At 53.7% G+C, this 6,571-nt stretch overlaps 1 long non-coding RNA gene across 1 annotated transcript; it reads left to right on the forward strand.

Annotated features, from left to right (window-relative positions):
* The first annotated feature begins 4,355 nt into the window (after positions 1–4,355).
* Positions 4,356–6,310, forward strand: LOC118638211. Its single transcript, XR_004961078.1, has 3 exons — positions 4,356–4,408; positions 5,217–5,430; positions 6,164–6,310. It is a non-coding gene; the product is annotated as an uncharacterized LOC118638211 (long non-coding RNA).
* Positions 6,311–6,571: the final 261 nt, after the last annotated feature.

Below are 6,571 nucleotides of genomic sequence, written 5' to 3' on the forward strand. Positions count from 1 at the left end.
GTGGGCCTGATCCCCAGTGGGGGGCGTGCAGGAGGCGGCCAAACAATGTTCTCTCTCATCGATGTTTCTACTTCTCTCTCTCTCTCTCCCTTCCTCTCTTTTTAAAATAAATAAAGGGGGAAAAATTTTTTTAAATGTGTTCACCAACCTCAACCTCTCCAAATGTCTTACTTTTTTTGTCTTTGTTTTTGATATATTTTATTGATTTTTTTTTTTTTTTTAGAGAGAAAGGAAGGGAGAGAGAGAAACATCGATGTGAGATAGAAACTTTGATCGGCTGCCTCCTGCACAACCTCTACTGGGGGTCAAGCCCGCAACCCAGGCATGTGCCCTGACCAGGAATCTAACAGGGATCTCCCGTCCATGGGACAACGCTCAGTCCACTGGGCCACACCGGCCAGGCTGAATGTCAGTTTTTATAACCCAACCTCCAACCCCTTCCCAGAGGTCAGGGGTAGGGCTGAAAGTTCCAACCTCTAATCTTTCTGGTGACAACCCCCATCCTGAAGCTTCCTGGGGGCTCCAACCTGAGTCACCTCATTAGCATAAACTCAAGTGTGGTCCAAAGGCCTCATTAGGGAAAAAAAAGACACTCCTACCACCTAGAAGAGCAAGGGTTCAGGAGCCCCGTGCCAGGAACCAGGGATGAACATCCGATATATTCTTCTTATACTACAACCTGCAACACACATGTCACCCTACCCTCCTGGACACGGGGACTTTGTGTGCCCCAGCCCGACAGGGCCCCCCTCCTCCAGCCCAGGAGCCGTCAGATGTGATTCTCAATCACATTCCCAACCTCACCTCAAGCTTTACTCGCTGGCAAGTCTCTGCCAAGGTCCTGCTGTGTCCAGCCCGGCACACCCTGAGGCACAGACGACAGAACCCGGTGCAGCCTTGGTTGGAGAGAGAAGACCAACGACAGGAAGTCATCAGAGGAGGGAAGAAGAACCCAGGAAAGGAAGCCAATGAATGGTGACAAACAGAACACCTCAGGGGCACAGGGAGCCCCCACAGCAGCCCTGCCCCTCCTCACTGGGGCTCCAGGCACAGGGAGCCCCCCAACACGAGCCCTGCCCCTCCTCACTGGGGCTCCAGGCACAGGGAGCCCCCACAGCAGCCCTGCCTCTCCTCACTGGGGCTACAGGCACAGGGAACCCCCACACCAGCCCTACCCCTCCTCACTGGGGCTGCCGCACTGGGATGAGCCGAGACCCCATGGTGTAGTCATTCTCCAGAAAACCCCGGGGAGAGTTGCCAAGGTTTGCTGTCAAACTGACGTTTTTGTGTTTTTATTAAAAAGAAAGAATTGCAAACACTATGTGTTCCCAGAAACTGTGGGTCAAAAAAGGAGCAGTCTCAGAGAAAAAAAGAGACAGAGAGAAAGAGACAGAGACAGAGACATCAGCTTCCTCCAACACCCATAGGCTCTCTTTTCTCCTGCAGGTTGGGTTCTCTGGAAATTAGAGCTGAGATGAAGTAAAAAAATGGCAACATTGTGATTAGGGCCAATAAGCCTTCAGGAAAATGCCAATCAAAACCACAATGACCTACCACTTCACATCCAATAAAATGACCAAAAGAAAGAAAACTAACAACAACAAGTGCTGGCGAGGATGTGGAGAAATCCGAGCCTCCTGCACTGCCGCTGGGACCCGGACATCGTGCCGCCTGTGGGAACAGCCTGGCAGGACCTCGAGAGATTAAACATAGTTACTATGTGGCCCAGCAATTCCACGCCTATGTCTACATGTCAGGTAAGAACAAAATTACGTCTTAACAAAAACTTATGCACAAACGTGACAGCAGCATTCTTCATAATCGACAAGAAGTGAAAATGACGCAAACATCCAGAAACCGATGAATGAATGAGCCTCGAGGACATCATGTTCCGTGCAAGAAGCGATGCCAGGAATGAGAAATCTATAGACAGAAAGCAGACGAGAGGTTTCCAGGGACTGTGTGGTTCAGGAGGAATAAGGGGTGTGCCTGCTAATGAGTATGGGGTTTCTCCTGGGGTGGATGAAAATGTTCTAGAATTGACTATGGTGACGATTGCGCAACTGTGAATATACTATAAACCGCTGAGCTGTAGGCTTCAAATGGGTCACTTGCATGGTATGTAAATCATATTTCAATAAAACTGTTAGCGAAAAAGCTGAATTAGAAGTAACACCTGTGAGAGGACAGGGGGGCGGGGAGCAGGACTGGGCGGTGAGCCATCAGCCCACAGTCCTGACAGATGTCCGCCAGCCCTGCAGGGAGCCTGAGGCAAAGGCTGCCGGTGAGCGAGGTCCGGGCCTTGCACCAAGCCCGTGCCCAGTCACTGGCCGGGGTGGCCCTGGAAGGTGTGACCTGGGCTAGAAAGCAGAGGTGCCCCCAACCAGCGAAGCCTGGAGGATGGAGGGGTGCTGCAGAGGCGGGCGGGTCTCTGCAGAGCCCCGAGGGGAGCCTTCCTGTTCCCAGATACAGCCTGGGCTGTCGCTCTTCCTCCCACTCACCCACCCGCTTGACGAGGTGGATCGGGCCCTGGCCCCCGGGGCAGAGGCAGCCGCTGGGAGTAATGAGACGCCCTAGGAGACACCTTCCTCTTTTTCCAGGATGGATGCAGGGGCCACCCAGCCCAGCACAAGTCCTGCTGTGGCCCTAGAGTGCTGGTCAGACAAGGTCAGGGGCATGGCCCAGGGCAGCCAGGAAGGCTCTACTGAAGGGACGCCAGCCCTTGGGACCGCCCCCCACACAAGGCCTCTGCAGTACCCCCTGGGGTGCTGGGCCCCCACCCAGGCCAGGGCCTCCAGTGAACGGCAGCCTACCTCTGACCCTGTCGGGGAGAGTCCTCCCAGAAGGCCACCTGAAGCCAGGGCAGAGGGACCCACACACTCCTGGGGCCAGAAGATGGGGGTTCAAGTCCCAGCTTCCCCTCGGGCCCCCTCCCTCACTAGGCCTTGAATGTCCCCCCTGAACAGCACACACACTCTGACATCCCAAGCGGACCCGCGGGGAGGCCCCGGCCGGGACAGGCCCCGGTGAACTCTCCAGACTGGTGGTCCACCTCTCGGCTCAGCAGGACCGGCCCCCACTTTACCAGTTACCCGCTGGGTCTCCAGGCTCGAAGCGTCCACACTGCTCAGACTCACAGGAGACAGACGGCTTCCAGCGGCAGAGCTCTGGGCGGGGCCCCGACGTGCGTCTGCGCAGGAAGAAGGCACCGAGGCGAGACCATCTGGGTGCGCGGGCAGTGGCGGGCGGCTGGCTGTTTGGCCGGAGGCCTGGACAGAGAAAGGACAGAAGGGTGGTATGGGCCAAGGTCTGGGGAAGGGCAGTGTGATCTCTGAGCTCATGTTATCTCCCATCAGAGAGCATCTGCCATGGAACAGACACTACAACCAAGCAGACAGAACAGGCCCAGCAATGTCAGCTGGCCTGTGTCGCTGGCACCCCCATGCTGGTAAATGGGTTCATGAAAGGAGTAGCCACAGTGACAGGAGTAGAGGCTGTTTATGAGCCAAAAAAACAACAAACAAAAACAAAACCACGAGCTGGCACTCACCAAGGTGGGTGCAGCCACCGCCTCTGCAGAATGTCCAGTCTGCCAGCAAAGGTGCCCAGTGCCAAGCCCTCGTGCGACACGAACACTTGAAAAGACCAACCGGTCACTTAGTGACAAGTTGCTTACGCTGGACCCCTTCCATCCTGAAACTGAGCCTCGGTTTCCCCATCTGTAAACTGCGAAGGCGATGGCCTCCCTGAGGGGTGTTTGGGAAGATGCAGGAGGTACCGTGCAGGTAGCTCAGCGCAGAGCCTGGCACCCCCATAGGTGCCAGCCTCCAAATCACCAGGAGGACCCGCCAGCGCCTCCACCAGGTGCCCTTCCCAAGAAAAAGTCACCCTGCCTTGGTAACAAGTGAGAAAAGGGGCCCATTTTCTAGGAAGTCCCCAAATTCCTCACTCCTCGAACAGGAGGGGATAAAAGTGTTCCTTAATTGGTACCACAAAGACTTTGCGCAGAGGAAGAAATAGAACTTCTAAATTAAAGGCAGACTTCTCTACGGGGGGGGCAGCTGGTCTGGAGTCAGAGCCCAGCTGCTGAGCCTCGCCCAGGAGTGGGCCAGGGCGGAGGTAGCGGTGTCTGGGGAGAATGTGCACTGCACCCCAATGTGCCTGAGCGTCCTCGTGTTTGTTATCTGATGGGCACCTTCCGGTGGGTGGCGGTGCCAGCGTCGTCGTTCAGCCGTATCTCCAGCTGCAGCTTGGCCCGGCTGGTGCATTGTGGTGGGGCCCTAGGGAGCAAGGGAGGATCCCCGAGAGGCCAGTCCAGCAGGCGCGCAGGGCTCTTCCTCAGGAAGCTCTGCCCCAGGCAGAGCCCAGGCTTGCTGGCACTGGGTGGAGGGAGGGCAGCAGCATCAAGGTGGGCTCCCTGCAGGGGCGGGTACCAGTCAGAGGCCCACGGAGAGGTTCCCAGTGCGTGGCTGTGCCTCCTGCATGAGAAAGGACTGGGGCACCCGGAGCCAGAGGCACGTCTCGAAGCTCAGGAGCTTAGTGCAGGACTAGATGAGCATTCAGTCATCAGCTTAGCATGAGTGTATTCCTTGATTTGTCAAGAAACAGTGGACAGAGCCATGGCATGCCCAGGGCCTGGGGACACCGCATGACACCGTCTGGCCTCCTGGAGGTTTCCGTGAAGTGATCCCCGAAGCCTGACTTGCACACAGGCTGCTACAGACTGCCCCCCATCCCCCATCCCCTGTGCCCCTGGGCCTGCTGAGGGTCTAAGCCAGATGGTCCCAGCTGAGGGAAGGTCAAGCCTCCAGAGGCCAAAGCCAGGCAGGTTCCAGACCATAACCCTGGCCTCGAAGAATGGAAAGTCTGGGCCAAAAGTCCACCCTTGACCCCTAACGAAATCACTGATTCAGGCAAGGATTCTCAACTGATGTGTTAAAACCGTTAGTTAAAGGGCTGATGCATAATCAGACATTGGAACTGTGCAAAGTAAGACCTGAAAGATTTCCTTCTGGCCCAGGAGGGAAAAAACAGAACTGGAGGGGTCAGCTTGTCCCGCCCTGACCCAGAAATCAGTCCTGCACAACCAACAGTAGGACAACCAGAAATCACAGGCCCCCCCATGTTATACAATTTGAAGCCCTCGGCATCTCCCATGTGTTCCTGCCAATAGTGTTTACCTGGGTCCATCAAACTTCACATTTTCTGGTTCACAGGCTATAATGGAGACAAAGGAACAAGCTAAATGGTGACAAAAGGGAGCAGCCACACGGATCCAGACAGTGAGGACCCACTCCCTTCAACCAGTCACAGTAAAGGGCATTGTGCTGGCTGGAAAGCGACCGAGGGATGTGTGCCCAGAGACACTGCCAGGTCCTGGACCAGATTCTGCTCTGGACGAACCAGCTTCCCTCACTGAACATCAACCAGGTATAAAATAACATTTACAAATAATTATTTGTTTTGTTAAGTGAGATAGTGCTATTTTAGTTTGGCCAGAAATACTTTTTCTAAGATACACACTTAAATAACAAAACTCTGGAATGTTCATCGTTGCTTGCAGTAGACAGAATTTCAAGGTGGCCCCCAAGACGCCCCTCCCCCAGTGTACACGACCAGAGCGTGAACGAGATGAGCTAGCACTCCTATTTTATGGCAAAGGTAGAGGGGTGTTGCAGATGTCCCTAATCAATTGACTTTAATCAAAAGGGGACACCACCCTGGGTGGGCCTGGCCTGATCAGGTGAGGCTTTTAAAAGCGGGCCTGCCGTCAGAGACAGAAGTCAGAGAGATTTGAACGGTAGCAGATGTGCTCTTTTTGGCCTTGAAGACGCAAACCGCCACGCTGTGGAGAGAGCCATGTGGCAGGGAACAGATGTTCAGCTGAGAACTGCAGTCCTACAACTACAAGGAACTAAACTTCACAGCAATTTTATAAACTTAGCAGGGGACCCGGGGGTTCAGATGAGACCCCAGCCCTGAACAACACCTTGATTTCAGCCTGCTGGGACCCTGAACAGTGGACCCCTCTAACCTGTACCGGGACACCTAACCCATAGAAACTGGGAAATAATACATTTATGTTGTTTTAAGCCACGAAATTTATGGCAATGTGTGACACAGCCATTAAAAACCAATGTACTTCTTTATTCATAATAACCAGAAGCCAGGAGCAGCCCAAGTATCCAACCCAAGTCACCAGAGCATGGATAAACCAGCTGGGGAACAATCCGCACAACGGAATAACCCTTAGCGATACAGAACAAATGACTGATACATGTTACAACTTGGATGAACCTCAGAAACATTATGTTGAGCAAAAGAAGCCAGACATAAAAACACTGCATGTCTGTGTTCATATTCTGTCATTTCATTGACATGATATTTAAGAGCGAGCAAAAACTATCTATGGGGACAGAAAGCAGAACCGGGGTTGCCTGCGTGTGGGCAGGGGGAGGGTTCGCTGGAAAGAAGCCTAAAGAACTTTCTGGGGTGATGAAACCCTTTTATCTTCATTGAGATAGGGGTAACATGAGTTTTACTAATTTGTGGAAACTCATCAACTCTATAT

Source organism: Molossus molossus, unplaced genomic scaffold, assembly GCF_014108415.1.
Source record: "Molossus molossus isolate mMolMol1 unplaced genomic scaffold, mMolMol1.p scaffold_m16_p_21, whole genome shotgun sequence".
In the NCBI taxonomy this organism is placed as follows: Eukaryota; Metazoa; Chordata; class Mammalia; order Chiroptera; family Molossidae; genus Molossus; species Molossus molossus.